The 23348-nt window shown below is 38.4% G+C and overlaps 1 long non-coding RNA gene across 2 annotated transcripts; it reads left to right on the forward strand.

Moving 5' to 3' along the window:
• The first annotated feature begins 2628 nt into the window (after nucleotides 1–2628).
• LOC138735668 (uncharacterized) lies at nucleotides 2629–21565 on the forward strand. Of its 2 annotated transcripts, none has more exons than XR_011339858.1 (4): nucleotides 2629–2766; nucleotides 3079–3163; nucleotides 5617–5794; nucleotides 21493–21565. It is a non-coding gene; the product is annotated as an uncharacterized lncRNA (long non-coding RNA). The 2 variants fall into 2 exon arrangements; XR_011339857.1 differs by lacking the exon at nucleotides 21493–21565 and adding an exon at nucleotides 13968–14458.
• The last annotated feature ends 1783 nt before the right edge of the window (nucleotides 21566–23348 follow it).

Here is a 23348-nt window from a genome sequence, read left to right on the forward strand (position 1 = left end):
TGTCTACTTTTCTTTGTCTTGGTGACATATCCACAAAATTCACATCAACCACCCCACTCCACCCCAAATTTTAATGAGTTTCCTGGACACAGCAGCTCTGAATGTGGCGAACTTGTGTGCAGCCAGATAAGAACACTCGTCCTCTGGAATAAAGGCCCCCACCCATCATCACAGAACCTGCATTTGTTTCATAGCAAACATTTTGAGATATATTGGATAAGGATCCTGAATTTAACTCCAGAGCGATAGCTATACACCAATGACTTGGTTTTCCTTAACACAGAAGATCCAATTGATTCAATGTCTCCTGAAACAGAACCATTTGTCCTGATTAATATCCGTCATCTTTAATGATGGAATGTCATGAATACTGATTCTAGTTTCAGATATTATTTTGCTCAGGAAATTATTGTCAGTTATTCAGCGTAGTCCTCAGAGGATACTTGAGGGCTATAATGCTGTCCTGCTTCTGGGGCTTCACGCAGGTATGAGTCAACTACTGTGGATGTCAGTAATTAACAATATCAAGAGGATAGAAAGGAGTTAAGTGTCAATTAGGTACAACATAATATAGCTCCTTCCCAAACATAATGAAAGGCACAAGGCATAAATTAAGCATCTAATTAGCGCTAGTTCTTTATTTTTTAAAAAAACTTGAGAGGCCAGTCATCTGAGGATTGAATTATTGGACTTGCCACAACCATCTCTGTGAATACAATTAGCTAAAATAACTGGCAGTTAGCCACCTGCTTCACAGCCATTCAGGACTCTGCACAGTTCCACAGACTTAAACAAGCACCTGCTGAACACGAGTCCAGTGACAAGCAAAGGTTTTCATTTTCATGCGATTCAGAAGTAGTTGTGTTTCTGTGCTCCAAGAAGTCGCCAACAAATTTAGAAACCCAGCCAAGATGAGCAAGGCTCACTTCACGGAAGAGCATTTCCTACTCCACTGCCATAGCTTTAGTGAGCATTCAATTTACACAGAAAAATAGCTTCCCCCGAAGGTTCAGTGACACTTCTTTTTTATTTTAGACATACAGCATGGAAACAGACCTTTTGGCCCACTAGCCTGAGCTGCCCAATTACACCCAATTGACCTACAACCCTTGGAACGTTTTGAATGGTGGGAGGAAACCGAGTGTCCCCACCCCCCCCCCCATGGAAAACCCACGCAGATATGTGGAGAACGAACAAGCTCATTATAGCAGGGGATTCGAACCCCAATCCTGATCACTGGCGCTGTAAAGGCATTGCACTCCTTTGCCATCCATGCTGCCCTAAATGACTGATATCAGTGTTGATATGTAAATAGCCTTTCATTAGACATAAAGGTTAACAGATCTTGGAATATTTCTCCGACGTGCATACACACAGCCTCACATTTTTACAAATGCTCCACTGTGAACTGAATCAACATGGTGATGGACCCCAATGATTGGGACCTTTGGGGGTCAAGAAAGTAAAACACTGCTTGCTTTATAGCACGCGAATAGCAATAGTGATACTTTTAAATAATTCTCACCAAGTTTGGGCAACTATAAATAGAACATGCAACAGACTGAAAGTACTTATGGAAAGCAGCACCCTGGTACCGCAGCCAATATAACAGGCTTGCTTTGTGGTATCAGTGAGCATGTGGCTAATACATGGTTCCATTTTTCAAAAACCATGTCTGGCATGTCTATTTAATCAAATTTATAATGAAACTTTCATCATCTAACAGATGCAGCTAAACTGTCCAATGAAATAAGCATGTCCCACATGATACAAGTATCATCAATAAACCTTATCTTTTTTAAATTGCAGATAAAATTCAAGTAGGTTGCATGCATATGTTAGTAGTGCAATAACCTACCAGACTATCCATCCTGTCATACAGCACAATGTAGTGTGTTTAACACTTTCATCTTTAGAATGGAAATGAGGTTGAATTATTCCATATGGGAAAATATTTGACTATTCTTAGATTATATATTTGGCTTCAATCTGTTAAAGATTTGGTTCAGAGTTACAGCAGGAAGGATACTGTGGTTCAGCTCGCAACATGGAAACTAGCCATATCTGTGATCAGTTTCCATTATTGCAGCATAACTATTTTAATTCCTAGCCAAGGTAAATTATCGGTTCAGCATAGCCAACATTTCTATTTTAAATTAAAACTGTTAGATTTGGCTTCAGTACCGACCATGGTGAAGAAAGCCTTCAACTACACATGAGTGTTTGTGCATGGTGAGTAAACTGGACTTTTCTCATTGAGAAACACGCAGAACAGGAACGCTAGTGTAACTAAGAATCATGAACACCAAGAATACAGCTCTGTGTGAGAGTTGTGCTTCACATTTTTATTTTTGCGCTTTTAAAATACCAATATTGCTTTTCAAGTGTTTTGGCGCTGGAGGATTTTTTTTCCCCCCCGGTTTCTATATTTAATTAGTGCACTGCATTAATCTTTCATGATGAAAAAAATCTAGCTTGTTAAGTACATAAAATTGTCAAAAATGAACTCATCTCCTGAGGTGAATGGAAAATTCACCACAGAGTACAATTGATAAACAGGAAATGAGTTTACAGCGTGATGGTATATAGTAGCCAATTTAAGGCAAGTCGGCCTTTTGGCGACATAATGCAAAGGACATTCGGGTGTGCACATTTTACTATGGTACTTCACAACAAGGGAGGTTGTTATGCAGATATTGTTAGGCCTCCAAGTAATTTTCCATTATAGATTAGGCACCTGAACTTCCAACAATCGCAGGTACACAGGTAAGTCTAATGTGTATATATATAGATATATAAATATAGTTGTATTGTCAAGATTTGCTATTGTTTATTTTAAACATAAATACAAAATGTAAGAAAATCAAAATTCAAAGCAACTGAAGGGCATGCTGCTGTGTAAATATAGAATGGCATGAACCACGATTACTTTTCATTGTTTGAAATGTAATCAGCGAATCGTCATATCCTCTATATTAATCGACTAAAATGTCAGTTTATCAAGGAACCAAATATTCTTCTTTTTGAAAATTATTGGAGTAGAGCAATGCAAATATATATCTCTATTCTTCAACTTAGATCGCTGTCTATAGAGAACACAGTGGATCAGAAATGTCAGGCACTGATGACAAGACTGCCTTTGTAAACTGACATACAGGAATAAGTAAGTTCTCAAATCCGAGCCGTCCAGTACAAACTACTCCATTTTAACCTCCAAAATAGCTCATAATAAGGTTCTTTAACTCTCTTAGATTGAACTTGATTATTAATTACAACACATTAATGTCTCAGATTTATTTTTCAGTAAAATAAGATAATTGAGTATTTTTGATATTTATGAAAGGCAGGTTAAAATAATTGCCACTCTTAGCCAATACATTGATTTTAATGAAACCTGGGGTCCCAATATAATATGCTGCATGTCAAATTTTGGAATATCTGATGGTTGCACTGTTGATACTTCAGAACCGGCAGATCCTGAAGATCATTATTGACTAAATACTGCATTTATTCGTGATGTTGTTGGGAAGGTTGGCATTTATTATGTCCTCGATTGCCCATAGACCAATTTTACAGCAATCATTAAAGTACTTGACAGAACTTTCATGTTCAATCTAAACATCCCAAATCATTGTATTAAGTTGAACAGGTTTAAGAATGGTCATTCCCCTCCCCCCCACCCCCCCTCCCCAGACAGAGTGAGGAATGATATTAGTTAGGAATTAGGAGTCACAATAAAGATTGCTGGTTCGTTACATCAGGACTGATAAATGTTACATTTCTGTGAAGTCAAGAATGTTAATTAAAATAATGTAAATGAAGAGCAGACTGAAAGCAATTATCTAGTCAGTTTAATTTTCTTTAATTGTTCAAAGCTCAGTTCAAAGGAAGTACCAGCATCAATGGGGATAGCAACTTCAAGATAAAATGCGTTAATATAATGTGAGAGGAACTTCTTTTTTTAATGATGTAGCTATTGGGCAGTTTTGAATTTTCTGAGGTACATGAGCAAGATTGGGTGGCATGGTTGGCGCAGCAGTTAGTGCAACGCCTCTACAGCACCAGTGATCTGGACCGGGGTTCGAATCCCGCGTGTCAGTAAGGAGTTTATACGTTCTTCCCGTGTCTGCGTGGGTTTTCCTTACGGGCTCCGGATTCCTCCCACCATTCGAAACATACCAAGGTGGAGGTCATTTGGGTGTAATTGGGTGGCATGGGCTTGTGGGCCAAATGGCCCGTAACCATGCTGTAGATCTAAATCTTTTTTAAAATTTAAATGATATCATGTTCAAATTAAGTGGGGAAACAAAATGCATAGAATAACTCAGTAGAAACAAAGGTATAAAGTATGATGAGGCTAGTGTTCAAGGCATGTTAAGTATAATTATACTGGCTTGGTAATACTATATATACTACACTAAGGGGACATGCTACGAACATCCACCAGACAGCTTCCCTGGATGGCAAGACCGATATATGAAGGGGATTGGGTTGATAAACTCCAGACTTCATAAGAATTACCAGAGATCTCATTTGAAAATCACCCACTTTTGACTATCTCACCAGCCACGTGCTCCAGGGCAAGACATTTAAGCAGAGAAAAGGCAAAATTTCTTCACTCAGGGGATGATGAATCTAGATAAATTCTCTTGCACTGAAGACTCCTTTCAATGAAATATACTCTCTTAGGCAAGCAGACCAAAACCACACCATACCCCATGACCAATCTTGCCAAGGCTTTGTATAACTGTAGTTAGAACAAATATCATTTGCAAGTCAGAACATTCAGACATTCTGCCTGCTTTCTATCCCAACTTGATTTCTCCAATATTTCAGAACTACTGTTTTTAAAATCTTCTTGCTTAAGGTACTATTTTTGGATGAGACATTAATCAGAGACCCATTCAGATTTCTGATGGATATAAAGATTGCAAACATTATTTGAAGATCAAGTCATAGTTCTGTTATCCTGAGAGAAAAAATTGATGGAGGTTGCTGACGATAAAGCAACTTCTTTAATTCCTGATATTGTAACAGCAGCAACTTTATTTTGTACATTTAAAGTAATAAACACACCATGAACTCGGTGGAGTTTTGACTGCATTCAAAAGTGACTGCATTTCAAAAATATTTTGCTGTCAAGGGTTTGGTACACCCTTAGAAATGCTCACAACTTGAATGCAAAATGCTTCCATGTTTTGCAGAAAAGGATTTTTGGAGCCCAAGAGTTTTGGTTACACACTTTGCTTCTCCTCTTCCATCCATGAACAAATTAAATAGCCTTAATACACCAGGACTGGGTTTCTGTGCATCTACTACGTCAAACCAGATTAAGATTTCGCTCGTTTCTTTGAGATCCCCTCTTTTTGTTTCTCAACTATTTTTTCCACTCACAGACTACCTTATAATGTTGCTTTAGTTATGACAGGCCATGGACCACCAGTCATGGAGAGGAGAGATGGAGTGGAGAATCTGGCAAGTTCAAGACATTTACCAGGCCACCGAAGGATTTCTGTTTTGTTAGGAAAATATTTTGGGTTTTTATGGTCATCAAATGTATTTCACAAGTTAATGTTTATTCTATCAGTAATATTTGTCTTTGACATGTCCCTGCAGACCACTTATAACAAAACTGGACCACAGAACTATGTGCTACAAGCCACAGGTTCATACAAATCAATGTCAATGGAAGAGGCACAGTCTAATCAATCTTTCCTCACCACGCTGCCGCATCCCGGCAATCAATTTGATAAATCTTCATTGCATTCTCCTCTATCACATACATCTTTTTGAGGTAGGTAGCCATGATATTTGCTCACTACTGCAGATGTGCTCTCACTAGGGCTTTATGGAATTGCAGTGCAATGTCTTTACTCTTGTACTCAGTAGATCCTCTTGCATTAAAGGCCATTAAAAGTTTGTCTTCCTAAATGTTTGCTGTACTTGCAATGTTAAGTGTCATCGATTTCTATATAAAGATGCACATGCTCTGATCGTTCCGAAAATACTGAATGATCTCATACGTTTCCCCATTCCCACCAGCAACCTCCTTTCCCATTCACTTCGCCGGTCTTTATCCCCATTTAGACTCTTCTCATCCTTCCCTTAACCTACCCCGACAACCAGTTTTGTTTTATCAGCAAACATGGAATAGTTGTACTTGATCCCCTCATCCAAATCATTGATCAAGATGGTATCAGATCTCAGCACCAACAGCTAAAGCTCCCCCCCCCCACCCCTCCCTCCCAGCTCAAGGATTTCAACCCAAAAATGGTTCAATTTTCCAACTCTGTTTCACGTTTCTTAACCAATTCTCAACCCATAAACCCATTCTCACAAGTTCTAATTTTATTTAATAACTTTGTGTGGCATCTTACTGAGCGTCTTCTAAAAGTCCATTGTCAATTTTGCAAGTTAGTAACTCAAACTAACTGTGATATCCACAAAAATAAAAACAATTGATAACTATTGCAGAGTTTGGGAGATTGTTTGAGGTAAGGCTCATTTGGGTAAGTTGTGATTTTTTTTGTTTGTTTTTATTTTAAATTGTATAGAAGTTAACTCAATCTGAGGAACCATTTCTAATTATGGTAATATAGTGTTTGCACATTCAAACATGGTTTCTCTCTCATCAATCTATGTTGACTCTATTTTCCAAGCTCCCCTTTACTACATTTTAAATGATTGATTCTAGCATTTTTCTCATGTCTAATGCAGACCCATCTGACCCATATAAACTGTTGTTTATAATATTCCCTCTCTGACTTTTTTTAAAATAGTGGAGTTCCATCTGCTACCTTTGTATCCATAGGAACCATTGTAGAAACTATGAATTTATCCTACAAAACATTCTACTTAAATACCTTGATTTTTAAAAATTGGGAGCTGTTCCCATGAAGCCTTTTTGAAAAGGTTCTTAATAGTTAAATCTCAATTTCACAAGACATAACAACATTTTAACATCAAAGAAGCCATCTACAGCCAGTGAATTATCAAATTATTTGGCACATTGAGTCCTACAAGTTGCCATATCTACTGACGTTGAGTCAAACACTGGGATCCGGGATCTCCGCTGAACTGATATCTATTTGTCCGGTATCACAATGAGCCTTATTATCAGTACCCTTTTCAATATTTCCAATGCATGCCAACTTATTTTAAATAATACACAAAAGCATTGGAGAAACTCAACAGGTCCCGCAGCATCCATAGGAGGCTTTTTGGGCCTGAGCCCTTATGTACACTGTGGGAGCTGCTGAGTTTCTCCAGCACTTGTGTGTATCCATACAATCATGGCATCTGCAGACTTTCCTGTTTCACTAACTTATTTTAGATGTGTTTAAATGATCATTGCACATTTCTAATAAATTAAATTCTGGTGAAATAGCATTGGCCTCATGTTTGTCACCAATTTAAATCAAATGACAACTGAAGACCTTTAGCATTCACAGAAAATCTCAACAGAGAATGCTGAATAAATGAAGTTTGACTTGTGCAAATAACATTTACAAAAAAAGAAAAAAATCAGTCACAATACTTCAGATGCAAATGCCATTTTAGGCCACAACATATCAACTCCAAATGTTCTTAGCTCCACTGATGACCATTAGCAGAAGAGCTGCTTGGTTTCAGCGTCTACCATTCATATTTATAAAGAATTTTTAAATATCCAAACATTTCAAGGTGCTTCATGGGACCACATTTAATACTGAGCTACGTAGTAAAATCTGTCAAAGAAGCAAGTTTGAAGGAACAAAAGAAAGAAAGTCAGAGAGGAATTTTTTTTAGGCTGAGGTCTCCACAACTTTCAACCTTTGCTTAGGATGGAGTGGCCAACTCAGTGATAATCAGCAGGCAGAATTAGAGGAATGGAATGATCTTGAGGTAGAATGATTTCAAGGAAATAAGTCATTTGAGAGATATGAAAATAGGAATGACAATTTTAAAGTGGAAAGATGGCTCAGCTAAAATCCCATTACAAGTTTGCAAATATGTGTGCATAATGGATTTTTACAAAAATCCTTCCATCCAAGTTTCTTGAAGATAGAACAAGGAAGACCAATGATGTAGTGGATGGGTTACCATTAGTACAGATAAGGATTCAACATCAAATGTACTGAAGCCATGACAGATTAAGGCACACATGCAGAGACCAAACAAGACCACAAAATTGTGAATAGTCTGGTTGAAGCAGAGGCAATAGATGAAGATCGGACTAGTGATTGGAATTTGCAGTGGTGGTGGGGTGGGGGGGGGGGGGGATAGGTTATTGAGCAAAACTTCTTTCCTAGTAATCAATTAGCAGTAACAGTTCAGATGCTGGAAACTAACACTCAGCAAGTCAGTCAACATTTGCTGAGAGAGAAATAATGAAGATTGCAGGTCTAGAAACCTTCATCAGAACTGGAAAAGAGAAAAAAAAACAAACAGCAAGAAATAGGAACCAGACACCCCCCTCTCTTTGCAAGTTCTGATAATGGATAACGGTTTCGCTCAGCGCAGATGTTGTCTGACCTGCCGAGTACTTCCAGTATTTTCAGTCCATTCCGATACCGAATGTTTGATGGGATGTCTGTAAACAGAGCTGGCATTTAGATTGTGGTGGGCATACATTCGGAAATTGATGTGTTTATTGAGGATATCGCTAAAATGTAGCAACTGGAAAGATATCAAGGTATGACCTTGAAGAAAAGGTCGAAGCAGCTATTAAAACTGTTATATGTCACCGTAGACCCATTCTGAGAAACATTTGGTGAAAGAATGTCCTCGTGCTTTTTCTCCCACTTTCATTAGCTATTTTCCTCAAAGACCTGATTGATCACCAGGTACATGGCAAATATCGTACCTTACTTCACAAATACATTTTCACCTTCAATTACAAACCATCAAGAACTGGAAAAATGTACACATTCCCTGTGCTAATTGCACATTTCTGGACTTTACGTACAGATCTTGATTGTTCAAAGTGATGAAATTTCACAAAAATTTCATGATTAGATTGACTATTTTTAAATTAAGCTCTTTGAGAATCATTCGTCCATTTGCAGATGTCAGCAGAATGCGGGTCATCTGTTATTTGAAATTCTGTTAATAATGTTTTCACAAGACTTACAATGACCTGCCTTTACGATCTGCCTGGGCTTTTTGTAGAAACTCTTTTGCTGTGGTGACACAAGCTCCCTCTCCAGTTTGATCAGCCAGCATTAACTCTCCACACATTTCCTGGTCTTTTCTTCCAATTCACATTCCGTGTTTCTGTGCAGCTCAGACAATTAATGGCAGAAATTTATCTAGAGTCTTTGTACTCATTAATTTAATAGTTTGATCTTGTGTGAATATATTATTTTTCTGAATGCTTTCCTTTGTTCCTTCATGGAGAGAGTGGAGAGAAGGTTTACCAGAATGTTGCCTGGGTTTAAGCATCTGGAGTATGGGGAGAGATTGGACAGATTGGGTCTTTATTCTTTGGAGCGTAGAAGGTTGAGAGTGGATTTGATAGAAGTATTTAAGATTATGAAAGGGATAGACAGAATGGATGTGGATAGACTATTTCCGTTAAGAGGAGGAAAGATTAAAACAAGAGGACATGAGTTAAGAATTAAGGGGCAGAGGTTTAGAGGTAACATGAGGGGGAACTTCTTTACTCAGAGAGTGGTAGCCGTGTGGAATGATCTTCCGGGAGAAATAGTGGCGGCGGAGTCAATTGTATTATTTAAGAAAAGGTTGGACAGGTCTATGGATGAGAAGAAGATGGAGGGTTATGGGCATTGTGCAGGGAGGTGGGACTAGAAAGGGGTGTTTGGTTCGGTGCGGACTAGAAGGGCCTAATGGCCTGTTTCCGTGCTGTAATTGTTATGTTATGTTATATCAGTTGTTAAATGATCATTTTCTTCTGCTCTGATAAAGGTCAATGCCTGAAATGTTGACTTCTCACATCACTCAACACGTTATGCCCAAATTGATAAATGTTCCCAACTTTTTATGTTTTTTGTTTCTCAACAATATGATTTTAATAAATAACAATGATCTATTTGTGAACAATTGATATTCTGTGGCAGTTCATCGAGGCATTTTATTGACAAGAAAGGAAAACAAATAGACAATGGAATTGAGATACCCATTTCTCAATAGTTATCAACGGCAGCTGAACTTGCTCTCAATCCATTCAATATTTACACCATTAACACAGAGCACACCATCACATTTAATTTGGATACTGTATATTAACTACCACTTAATTAAATTCTGCTACATTCCTACATATTTAAAAACTATTTTCATATCTGAACCATGATTCTGCCCCATCATATATATCATAGCTAATCGTATGGCACAATTTCAATATTTTGATGTCTCAGAATCACAGAATGTGATAGGCTTTCCTGGAAAAAAAAATTTCCACAGATTCTGCGCAACTAACATTGAAATCACAAGCTCCATTTCTATGGCTCTTTCACAATGAATCTGAACACATGCAATAAATACAATTAAATTTATAAACTTGACTATTTAAAGTTAGACATCACCAGATAAAATCATCCATAATAACTGCATATTTTAAAAAATGCTTCTGTCATCTGAGAGCACAGGTGTGACAAACTGTGGGCCCACATGATATTTTCAAAGGATAGAATATATATCTTAATGGGTTGAGTGCTAGGAACACAAGTTTTTAAAATTTCAGCTTTAATGTGGACTGCTTTGAAATAATTAATGCAAAAACAACCAATGTGGCTTTATGACATTTCTGTAGCTAGGAACTAGGTCATTCAGTCCCTTGTGCACCATGTCCCTCAAGAGTCATTGCATTGCTTAGATCAGATCATCAAACTTGACAACATTTTTTTCACAATGCAGAAAATGCCAGTTGACTCAGAATCCACAGCTCGGTAGAAGAGTTAGATCAGTGGTTCTCAACCTTTTTCTTTCCACTCACATACCACTTTTAGTATTCCCTATGCCATAAGTGCTCTGTGATTAGTACGTGAGTGGAAAGAAAACAGTTGAGAACCACTGAATTAGATTCAGATTTTCTCTACACCTTGATGAAAATAAAGCTAATTGAGTCCTGTACGATGAGTTCTATATTTGAGGTGGCTCTTGTTTTTTTTTGGATTTTTGCATGGGAGAAAATGGTTTCCTTGCACTAATGCAGCACTTTACAAACTCGCCCCCCCCCCCCACCGCCACCAACTAACATTCCACCTTAAGTAATCCGTATGCCATAAGTGCTCTGGGATTGCAAGTGGGAAGGGAAGGTTGAGAATCACTGCTCTAGACCCAACTGTTCCTGAAATATTTTGCTCGAGTAAAATTGTCATTGGCCCATTTCCTTTGGAGTTGTGAAACTGTGCACATAACGAGTCAATTAGGTATAATTAAAAGAGTGGTTTTCAAACTTTTTCTTTCCACCCATATACCACCTTAAGCAATCCCTTACTAATCACAGAGCACCTATGGCTTTGGGAATACTGAAGATGGAATGAGAGTTCAGGGAGGATAGTTTGAAAACCACTATACTAATGCAATCAAATCTCTTGACTAATAATTATTCATCCCTCAATGTACTAAATCACTAGTGATATGGCCATAACTCATGGACATTATATGTCCCAATACTATTCTGGCAAATTTATGCTGGATTCCACTCCAAGCTTAACAGTCCAATATTTCTTCATGATTGTCTAGGAATACATTTTACATTCATTACATTGCAAGTCTTCTGAGCAATCCCAGCAGTTTCACTCACCAAATTATTTCTTCTCACGTACTTATCCATCTACAGTAGCCAAATTAACTGGCAAACAGGCTAATTTTGGATGTGAGAGAAAAGCACCATGCAGTTACAGGTAAATAGACTCAGCTTGGATCGAATTGCAGTTACTGGAGCTCTCTGGGAGTGTCATTATCTGCTGTGCCCTCCTCTGCATCACATTGCCCAAAACTTGATGTTGAACTCCAAATGGGATCTGCCACAAGGTTGTGTGTAACTAAAACATTCCTTATTTGTAATACTACTGCTTTCTTTAGGTGAAAGACAACAGATCTTTGTTCCATATTCATAACCTTCTCTTCCTAGCTATGGATCATTCTACACTTTCCAGTATCTACAGACTAGAACACACCACTTACATCCAGGCTACCTTTCATACAGGTTACTGATAGTCCTGGTGAAAAATTGAAGCAATGTTGTCCACAAAATAAATCTTGTCACATTCTTCCAGTGTGGGAAAAAAAAACAATTTATCCAGAGTCATGCTTCTTTTTTTTTTAATTGATTCACAATTTTTTTTTCAAATTCCAGACAAAACACACATTTTTCTGCTAATAATGTCTCTGTGGGATTGATGTCTCATTCCATCCACCTACGTTTACAGCAGACTGCCAACTTAATTACTGGTGGCTGGGGCAGAATTTTTGATTAGGGAATTATAAATAAAAAATATTTTATTCTGTGGTGACATACCATAGCGTGGTTGAGAGATTACTCCTCACGACGATTGTAAGCAAATTAATCTGTTAAAGCAGTGGTTTTCAAACTTTTTCTTTCCATTCACATACCACCTTAAGCAATCCCTTACTAATCATAGAGCACCTATGGCATAGGGAAAAAAGTGGTATGTGGGTGGGAAGTTTGAAAACCACTGATCTAAAGGATTAATTTGGTTTCAATCCCACAAGGCACAACTTGTGATGGCTGTCACTATGGTAAAAGTTCTTATTTTTCCAGGAATAACACCACCAGATAGAAACAATGATGATTTTGTCTTCCCCATTGATACGACTAAGTTTTGCACTGATCCCAACCACCTTCAGTTCTCTTCCCTTATCCTGGTCTTGATATTGTGTCACCTGTTTGCTATCACTTTTATTGTTACAAAGTCATCCTTTTGAATTACATTCCAGATAGTCTAACATAATTTTAGTGGATATGATGGGATCAGGTGAGAAGGCATTTTTAAGGGAATTACATAATCATGTTTGGGTACATTCCAGTTAGACAAAAACTAAAATCGTTCCAGAACCTGGTCTCTGTCCGCAAATGCAGTTTCAACTCAATAGTTTCCGACAAGGGGCTTGACTACTTAGATTCGGTTTTCTGACTATATTGTCAACATTATAGCTCAGAGGATAGTCAATACCCTCAGGGATGGGGCAGGGTTAACTATGCATCTCTGGCATACAGATTCACAGTTTATAGATTTCACAAAATTTGGTTTTCTCACAGCCACCTGGAATACTCCACTTCTGGTCAATTTTGAGGTATTGAACATATTTCTTATTGTCAAATACCTAGACCTCTTCATGTTCGCCTTTCCCTCAGATTTTGCTACAACCTCTTTAAAATCAAATGTGTTCCCGAATGACTCTCTCACGTGCCAGGCCAGTAATGTCCATGAAACATGTAATTAGATGAATCAAATGCAAGTTCTCCTTCATAATCCAATATTTATGCAAATAGATTTTATGAACATCTCCATAATTGATATTGTAATGTTTTGTGTTTGATATTTCAGCAAAGGTGTTGAGTTTATGTTAATTGAAATATTGCATACATATGTTATTTGTCAGTTACTTTGTTTACTGAACTGAAAAACTTGGCCAGGTACAGGCCTCAAATTAAATGAATGAAAATGCATCAGTTTTAGGAAATGCTACTAAAATTTGTTGGAAGGTCTGCAGCAATACAATTCAAATTCGATGGTTTGAAAAAGCATTTTAGAATTTGACAGCTGCATAATTTACAATACAATGGTGGGCTCTGATAAACCAATTATGAAGTTGATGAGGGATCTGCAAAGGTTACATTTATGTTTTCAAGACGTTTGGGTAACATTTTTCATTACTTACATAATCTTTTCCCCCCCCATTGAAAGTGACTCCAATATTTTGGCAATTTGAGGTTTCACGCCTGAACAAAAACTTTCTCAGTCATAATTGTATAGTTTGTCATGAATTCCATGCAGGACCAAAGGAACCCTGAACAGCGGGATGTGAATGATAGCTTGGAGACGTGCCTCAAGGACTGTCTAATCTGAGAATGGTGAAGAAGGAGGTCAATCTCAGGTTCGTCAGCCCATGAAACACTTCTTATTTACTAAGGAAATTGCAAAACTACCCTGCAACTTCGCTGCATGCTCTCCAGTGTTTATCGATCTACTTCAATTCATCGTTCTGCCAAATTAACTGCACTCCATTTTAATCCATTTAATGTTATTTGTCTTTTGTTCTATTTCTGAATGTTGTTTTGAAAATTAGTTCCAGATTTTTGCTACACGCAAAGCTTGTTAAATATGCCATCTGAAAGCCTTATTAAAACAGTTTCTTACTCGTTCTTACCTTGTTAGTACACGGTCAACTCTCTTCACGATTTGAAATAGTAGAATTGTTATTTATGTCAGTCAAACAAGTTATTTTTGTTAGTCTTAATAAAACAGTGACGTGGATGGTTCTGTAACCTTGTAGTTTTAAAAAATTTATCAATTGCACAATACGTTAGCAGTGCTTCTACTTAGAGTTGCATTGCCCAAGACTACTTATTGCTGTGTTGCTTGTGTGAGCACAGGAATAGAGGGCAACAAGGATATCGCTCTCACCACAACCTGTAATTATGAAGCACTTTCCTTTGCGCAAACTACAAGTTTAGTAGGTCTCATCCAAATAATCAGATTTATATTCCCTCTCACTCTCATAAATGTGGGAATCTTCTTAAAAAAATACTGCCAAGACGTTTTCAAAAATGGCCCCTGGTTAAAATGTTTATCCAAGGATCGGCGTTTCTGACATTGCAGCACCTCTTGGCAGATTGAAGAGTAGATTATGTACCTGAGCACTGGCCGTGGGCTCAGCTCCACTGAACTGCTTGTTCCCTGACCATGCAAAAATATCTTTAATGGGGCAGCTTCTCCAGCTTCCTTGGGCAGGAAGTTCCACTATCCTCTTGGAAAAGTAGTTCCTCCTCATCTACTTCCCCCAAATCCTGACAGCATGTCCCCCAGTTCTAGTTTGACCTACCAGTGGAGACAACTTTCCTGCCTTAATCTGGTCTATTCATTTCATAATTTTTATGTATTTCTATCAGATTCCCCTCTCACGGTTCTAAATTCTAGCAAGCATAATTCCTGGTGACTCAAGCTCTCCCCACAGGCTCACTCCCTCATCTCTGACTGTGAACCTCCTCTGCAACTATAAATGGTCATGGGATGAGTCTGATTTTGTGAAAACCCAGGATTCTGTAGACTCTGTATAAAAGATTTTGCAAGATTCAAGTGAATTTTGTTCATCTTCTGCAGTGGTTTTTAAATCATGTTTACCACCACCCACTCTGGTCATTTTACCACAATTATCCCATTCTGTCTGAAAGAGGTTGGGACATTTTCCCTCGTCTGTGTGGGTTTCCTCCCACCCTTCAAAACGTACTAGGCGATGTAGGCCAATTGGGTGTAATTAGGTGGCATGGGCTCGTGGGCCAAAACCCCGTGCTGTATGTCTAAATTTAAATGTTAAAACATACCTTTTTCCTTCTGCATACTCAACTCTTTTTTTCAACTTGAATTTATGGAGCTTATGGAACTGGTATAGATTTGGAGTAAATTGGTATTGGATCTGATGCAAATCTGAATTTTTAGTCAGTGTGGCAGGCTTCACAATTACTTTTCCAACAAGTGCTACTGTAAAGCTGTACTATTGCAAACAATTGCTTCCACTCCAGTTCGAATGGTCCCTGCCAGTCCTTCCACACAGAAGTTGGCTTGTTTTCAACATTTGCAGTGATGATGGGCAGCACACAGTGTTGAACTGTGCATTTGCTTTTCCCCAGTGTCTGTAAAACCTCACCAGATTGGTTTTGAATTCGACAGTGTCTTCCATCAAACAAATCTGGTTCGTGTCTCAAGGCATTTTCGACTACTTGTGGCATTATTAATTTGCATGTCTCGCAACACCTTGACTCAAAAATCTGTTGCTGCTTTACTGTGCGCGGCACAAATACTGTACAATGCCACATTTTCTACACTTCCAAGCAAACAAATCCTTCTTCCAGTTGTCATTCCAAGTTGCCAGTCAAATTGCATTCGACAGCCTGAAGGACAATTCCATTGATAACAAAATATTTGGTTTGTTGAAACTGACAAGACTGCAGTTACTGATGGACACGGAAATGATAAGCAGTCACAGTAGAACATCTCAGAGTCTATAATTTTCTTGGAATTTTAACGAGCCCTATAATCATGAACAGCAGTTACATCTATCCCTTGTAGTAGATATTCTTTGATGCCCATTTCTAACATAGCAGCCATTGCATAATCAAATGTCAGGTTTTGCAAGTTCAATATCTTTGAACTAGTTAATTCAGTCCACAAATAAAGCTCGAGCACAAGGCATTATTCAAAAAGACACCAAAAATCACAATACATGGAGAAGTTCTTCAATGGTACTCCCTATGTGCTTCACTCTACTTTTGGCTCCTTGTCCCAAAGATAATAATTCAGCCACTTCCAACAGTTTTGGATTAAAGCCATCTTCTAGCTTTGGCACATCTTCTTTTGTTGTACATAACACAAGAAGATTTGTCACCATACCACTTGTCCCTGGTTCAAATTCTATTCAGAGTTTTTGTTTTAAGCTCACAAAATATTGGATGGGTTCTCAAACTATTACCTTTGCCTTCAGATCCCATGATATTGTTCAGTTGACAAGCATGTCCCCTCAAGTAGCATAGGAATTGAATGTTTTTTGAATTCTGTCATGGGTCCCAGTCCTACTCAATAACATGGCTGTATATGGTGCGCGTGTTAGTCAAGTGGCACATGGAGGTTTCTGGGGAAACAAGATTCCATATCAGTGGAGTGGCCACAATAAAACACCAGCATTGATCATTTTTGGTGTTACTTGTCAAACTAGAGTCATCAATACTCTCCAGTGATCCTGATTCACTACCCAAGACCCCACTCATCTTCAAACTTCGGCTACGGACTATATTCCAGAAGATTACCATATTGTTACATAACTCTCTGATCCAGCAAGAGTACACACATTGAAAATATCAAAATACTAAGCTTAGGAGATCCATAATGTTAATGCAGAATATGCAGGAGACCACCTCTCATCTGCTCCACCATTCAAAAAAAGTCACAGCTGGTCCTGTGGCATTTTCTCATTAGGCTCCCATTTTCCACTATAACTATGCTCAATGAGTGCAGATCCACAACCATCAAGGTTGCTGCTTGGGTGATGTGCTAATAGCTTAAAAAGCATAAATGGTCCTCAGAACCTATTTCAAACTGCATTGGGTCACCTGGTAGAGACATTTGTCCTGACCCTAAAGTGGGCTTGAATTAATATCTAGCATTTGGGCACAAGCTAAATTTACTTCAGCATGTGCCAATATTTCCAAACATGCTTCCAACAATTACTTGTTCACACACAAATTCACTTTGCGTCCATGAAGTTGCAAGCCATGGTCCTGATTCACTAGAGATGCAAGGCAATTCCTGAGTGATATTGGGATGAGGTGAACTGGAGCCTGAATGATATTAGCCCAGCTTCATTTACAGCTCTATACATCTTGCTTATCTCAAAGGAATAGCTTCCACAACATGTTATCTTCTAGTGTGCAGTGCTGCATGTCATGTGTAGGCACCAGAATGGATTTTGAAATAAAATTCAGTTCTGCCATTGGAAGAAAGTTCAGCTGGAACATGGAGATTAGGCTGGCAGGGCTGCAGGGAGAGGTTGGCGGGCAAATCCAACCTCCAGAGCGACGGAACTGAAGTGCTGCAAGGATATAATTAACCTTTGAACAGGAGAAAAAAAGAGCCCTGGATTGCCCAGTGATTTTTTTTTCCTTGACGAGATCATTGGTAGGAATGAAAATAATATAGCTATTGTTAACTTCACAAGTATATCTACTGTAGTCTAAATACATGGTATAATGCCATCTGGTGGAAAATGCAAAGATTACACAAGAATTCAGATTTATTCACAGATGGCTGACAGTCACACTAAACAACATTAATAACCTCATGTAGCTATAAGGCATAATCAGCTACAAGTAATGGGCAAGAATCTAATGAAAAAAGATGTGATTTTTTTTGCAGACCCTCTGCAGTGCTGAATTTCTGGCAACTCATACCCTTGCCAAAATAATGGGATACAGGGCCTTGTAGAATGAATTACCATCAAGAGTAGGCTGTGAAGTAACGGGAAAGAAGCACAGCTCAAGTATCCGCTTTGTTAACTGACAATGCTGCCAAAGATATGAATGTTCCCCACACTCAGAAGGACTTAAAACTATTGAAAACAATCAACCCTTGGATCCTATGTCCCTGTCTTCAGGGACTACCAATAAGCGGATATACTTCATGTCCCAGTTTTTTGTACTGTAAAGGTTTACCCATGGATCCAGTCTGGAGTATATATTATGAAAGATTAAAAATGGCTGGAGTCCAAATGGTTAAACACTTACACTACTAAAAATTAAAAGTGAAAACATTTAAGAACTTGAACAAATACTTTAAAGCAGGCATTCTCAATGGGGGCTGTAGAGCCCTATGGGACCCTCAGCACATTTAAGGGAGCCACGGATTGAAATTTTAAAAAAAATGTAGTCAGTAGGAGAACAGTACAGAAGAAACCAATTGAACTTGACTGCTTCATAGGGAAGGGGCCCATAAACTTTGAGCAAAGTCTTTTAGGGGGGGGGGGGGGAGGGTGCATAGCCAAAAAAGGTTGAGAATGGCTGCATCAAAGCAAACGAGTAATTTTAAAAAAGTGTTATTTATCCTTTCTAAGCACCTTCACGTAAATGTTCATCCCCTTTTAGCTATTACTTTGTTGTCCTTGGAACTAAGTTTAACTTGGCAAAAGTTCACCTGGCAGGTTTGCATCACGTCTGTTGGAAATCTCGTGTCCGCTTGTGATTAGCTGCTGGAGCGAAGCTGGGGAAATCACTAGGCCAACAAGTTCAGGAATTTTGCATTGGCACGTGTTCATCAAAATCCTGATGCATGGAGGAATGTCAGAAATAATGTTGCTGAAATCTTGGCATTTCCCAGCAATTTTGGCCTATCGACATCTGAACACTGCATCGACTCGCCATGGTTAAACAACTAACCAGCAAAGAGGTCTATTAATGTCAAGAATTACAGTACTCCTGCATCCTTGGTTAACAGTTATTAATATATATTTCCAAATGATGAATCATAGAGGACTGTTTAGAAACAGGAAACAAGCACAAAGAAATACAACCAAACTTTACATCTTCTATTTGCATCTTAAGGGTGTAAAGAAATAATTTCACTTTGATAGGTTGAGTTTGTGAAAACCCATCTCTCCAAATGAAGCTCCACCTGAGAGCTTCAATGAAATCTGGACATCACACTTGATGCAACTATATTTACCTTGTGGGGCTCAACTGCAGTGAGACAGGAGAGAGTTCTCTTGGCCAATATTGAATTGCACCTTCCCAAAAGCAAAATCATCCAATATATTTGGCAAAAATTAATGTGCTTTTCTCTGAAACAACAAACAATCTGGATTTACCCATGCCTAAAGCTCAAGGAAGACACCAAGCTATTATTTCCATATATTTTCTAACATGTAGCAACGGGGAAACATATTGTTCTTGTACTGTTCATATCTCTGAACATATATTTTCACAACAAAACCTTAAATCTGATTTACATTTTAAATGTTCTGACTGCATGAAATATAGCTATACAAAGGCTACAAGTTGGTTGCATTAGTTTCCACGGGTACTGAGAACATAAAAGAGTAGAGCACGGGAACAAGACATTTGGTCCATGATGCTAATCTAAATTTCACATCTGCTGCACATGGTCTACACCCCTCTATTCCCTGCAAGTTCAAACTTCTTAAACTTACAACATCTCAAAACTACTTCTCAAAAGACATAATAAAAGTGAAATGGGAAGGACCCACTCATCATTTGCTTTGGGGAGTTCATCATGGGTAATGTTTGCCCAATTTCAAGTTCAAGATGATGGTTCACCACAACCTTCTCACAGAGGATCAGTGATGGGCAATAAATGAGAGTATTGGCTATTATCTCCACATCCTCAAAATGAATACAAGCAAATTAATATATTCCCATTTGTCATTGAAGTACATTTCTAATGTATTCAAGTCGACTTCAAGTAGACCAAACCATGAAGTGCTGCATGTCATTGAAAATTCATTAGCACTGGGACATCTTCCCTGCTGATCTGTCAGTGATGAACATGGTGAAAGGTTCCACCAGGACATTGTAAACATGGAGAAGCGATATCAGAGCAACTGGAAACCATCAATGCTGGCCGACTATTGTTGGACACCGACACAAGAGAGGCTTCAGATGCTGAAAATCAGCGGAAAAACATTTTTTTTTTAGTTGAACTAACGCTTGCAGAGGTTGAGAGTCTAATGGAAGACTGTGAATGCAGGTTCAAATCTTTCAATGTAAATGGATAACCAGTTATAAAAACATAGCCCAAAAAAATTGATGAACTATAATTATGAAATTCTACAAAAATATTAGCTCTGATAGAATTCACCATCCATATGTTAAGTAATTCAACAGTTGGCTTGGGGGGGGGGGGGGGGGGGTTACTAATCAGTGGCCTTGAGAAACCTTTGCCCAAGATCACCACAGTGCATGCTGTAGCTCTTTGGATACTGGTGTAGAGGAAATGTAATTAAGATGGCTTCTTCCTGGCACCATGAATGGTGGTTGAAGGACTGACAGGAGAAGAAATGAAAATCACTTAGTGTATCACACACACCACATTTGACTTTGAAATTACACCATCACCTGAATTTGGGATTAGGCCACTAGTGTAAAATAGAAGTCAATGGCCTTCATGGGAAAAAAACACACTCCACAAAGAACCATATGAATTAACTCAGCCCCTGGTCATCACTGCAGGAAAATCTAGACAAGATTCATGCATGGGCTAGGAGGTAAGTACCCTATTTGGCACTGAATTGCCGCACATTGACCACCTCCATCAAGGCAAGAACAAATTATTTTTCCTTGATATTCAGTGGCATTACCATCACTACCATTAACAATTTGAAGGTTATTATTGACCAGACACTCGGATGAACCAAACACTTAAATACCATTCTTCAAGAACAGGTCAGAGACTATCCAATAGAAAGCCACCTAACACCTGACATAATCTCCTTCGTAGAGTCTTATGATCTCTGCTCATGCTGCCTCTTTGAACGTGACCTCTCCTACAAGTATGGTGTGAATTGTGGGTGTTCAGGACAAAGAAAGTAAGTGTTTGTGACATGTATGGGTTAGTATAGGATGTGGAAAGAAGCAGCAAGTTGAGAGAGGTAGATGCCTCAGAGTGTAAATGCAAGCAGGTGGGGGAACAGTGAATTAGAGAGCAATGGTAAGCTGGTAAGGCAAGGATTCTTTGTTCTAAAACTCTGCATAATGTCCCTGATGCAAAATAGGAATCTTACTTTTGTTCTCCTCATCAGGTAAGTAAATTCATCACAGCATGGTCCATCAAGAGAAGCTGGTCCGTAAAAAGCAACTCCTCTTTCACCTGCTACCACTTGGTAAGCCCCAAGCTCCTGATTTCTTTTCTCCTGCACACTACATTTAAAACCTTAACTTTGTCAATGAAGTGCAATGAAAACCTCACTTTTCTGGCAGCGCGCCTCTCACACCTTTATTACCACAAGATAAAATAGAAGTTACACGTTCTTTCAGTTTGGTAATACACGCGAAGTGAAATATCACAAAATGTAAGATACCAACATAAAAATAGTTTTTGGCTTGAAAGAGAATTACTTTTTATTGAAAGAAAAATTTTTTATACGAAAGGATGATGTGAAACATGGTTTAGAATAGTGGTTTTCAACCTTTTTCTTTCCACTCACATACCACCTGAAGTAATTCCTATGCCATAGGTGCTCTGTGATTAGCAAGGGATTGCTTAAGGGGGGATGTGGGTGGGAAGAAAATGTTCAAAATCCACTGTTTTAATCATCCCTAATTGACTCGTTCTGTGCACGGTTTCGTAACTCCAAAGGAAATGGGCCAATGACAATTTTTCTCAAGCAAAATAGTTCAGAAATAATCGGATCTAGAGCAGTGGTTCCCAACCTTTATTTCCCCGCTCACTTTATTAATCACAGATCACCTACGGCATAAGGATTACCTACATTGGTATGTGAGTGGAAAGAAAATGTTTGAAAACCACTGGTTGAGAATAAGATTGCCTGTAACATGTCAAACAATTGCGTCATTTCTAGAGTGACTCTCTCTAGTGGTGGAGCAAACTATGGAGAGTTAAGAAGTCTAGTCCCTGTTGAAAGCTGATACAAGAAGAGAATTCCCTATAGACTGACAAGCCTGACAGTTCTATTGTTCCCTCATTTTGTGTGCTTTAGATTTATTTTCTTTTGAAAAAAAAGAGATGATGCATTTTAATGCAAAGTAGACAGGAGCTCATTAATTATTCCCAGTTCATGAATTCAGGTATCATTCTCCAGTGAAATTACGGCAAACAGAGAGATATCCTGGGAAATTATGATTTCAAACATGCCACTTCTTAAATTGTTAGCAAATATCTCTCCCTTGACAAATTAAACAAAATAAAATTTCATTAATGAAAATAATTTACTTTGTAGAAAAAAAACACCAAATCTAGAAACTATTCTTACTGATTTTATATATAAATAAAGTTCCTGTTCAGGTGCAACCCACACGAACTTCAGTGTATATGGGCATTATGCAGTGTATAGGGCAATGGACTCAGTGGTTAGAGCACAGGCCTTGTAAACCAGGGATCGCAAGTTGTTCCTGGCTGGAGCCTAATTTCTATGAGGGGCGCTGGAGAAAGTGGTGATTCTCCTTAAGGTAGACCAAGTTAAAGAATTTCATTTATGTTACATTCTAAAGGTAGTATTACATGACAATAATGGAACCTTTATTTAGGTTATTCTTGACATGAACTAAGTCATAGCTGTACTTTAGTAATTTTACTCCAAATTATGTTACTGATCATGACTGAGATCTTGCCCGAGGTAAAAGCTTTTCTTATGGAACAGGCAAAAATTTAACATGACCAAAGTCCAAAATGTGATTGACATACCTGCTCAACTAAGCTGGGAGAAGGCATGAGCCAAGGTGTTGAGACTGAGTTGCTTTCACACTTGTTCCATAAGTTTTGAAATGGCAGTGTGGGAAACCCAGACTCTTTTGTAAATAGTTTTAGATGCCTAACAGGATGGATGAATTGTTTGCACAAAGAAAGGGGTTCTTTCAATTGTTTTCCTAGGACTTCCATCATTCTCCCACTCTTAATGTGAATGCAACTGTTCCCTCT

This window comes from Narcine bancroftii, chromosome 6 (genome assembly GCF_036971445.1).
Source record: "Narcine bancroftii isolate sNarBan1 chromosome 6, sNarBan1.hap1, whole genome shotgun sequence".
In the NCBI taxonomy this organism is placed as follows: Eukaryota; Metazoa; Chordata; class Chondrichthyes; order Torpediniformes; family Narcinidae; genus Narcine; species Narcine bancroftii.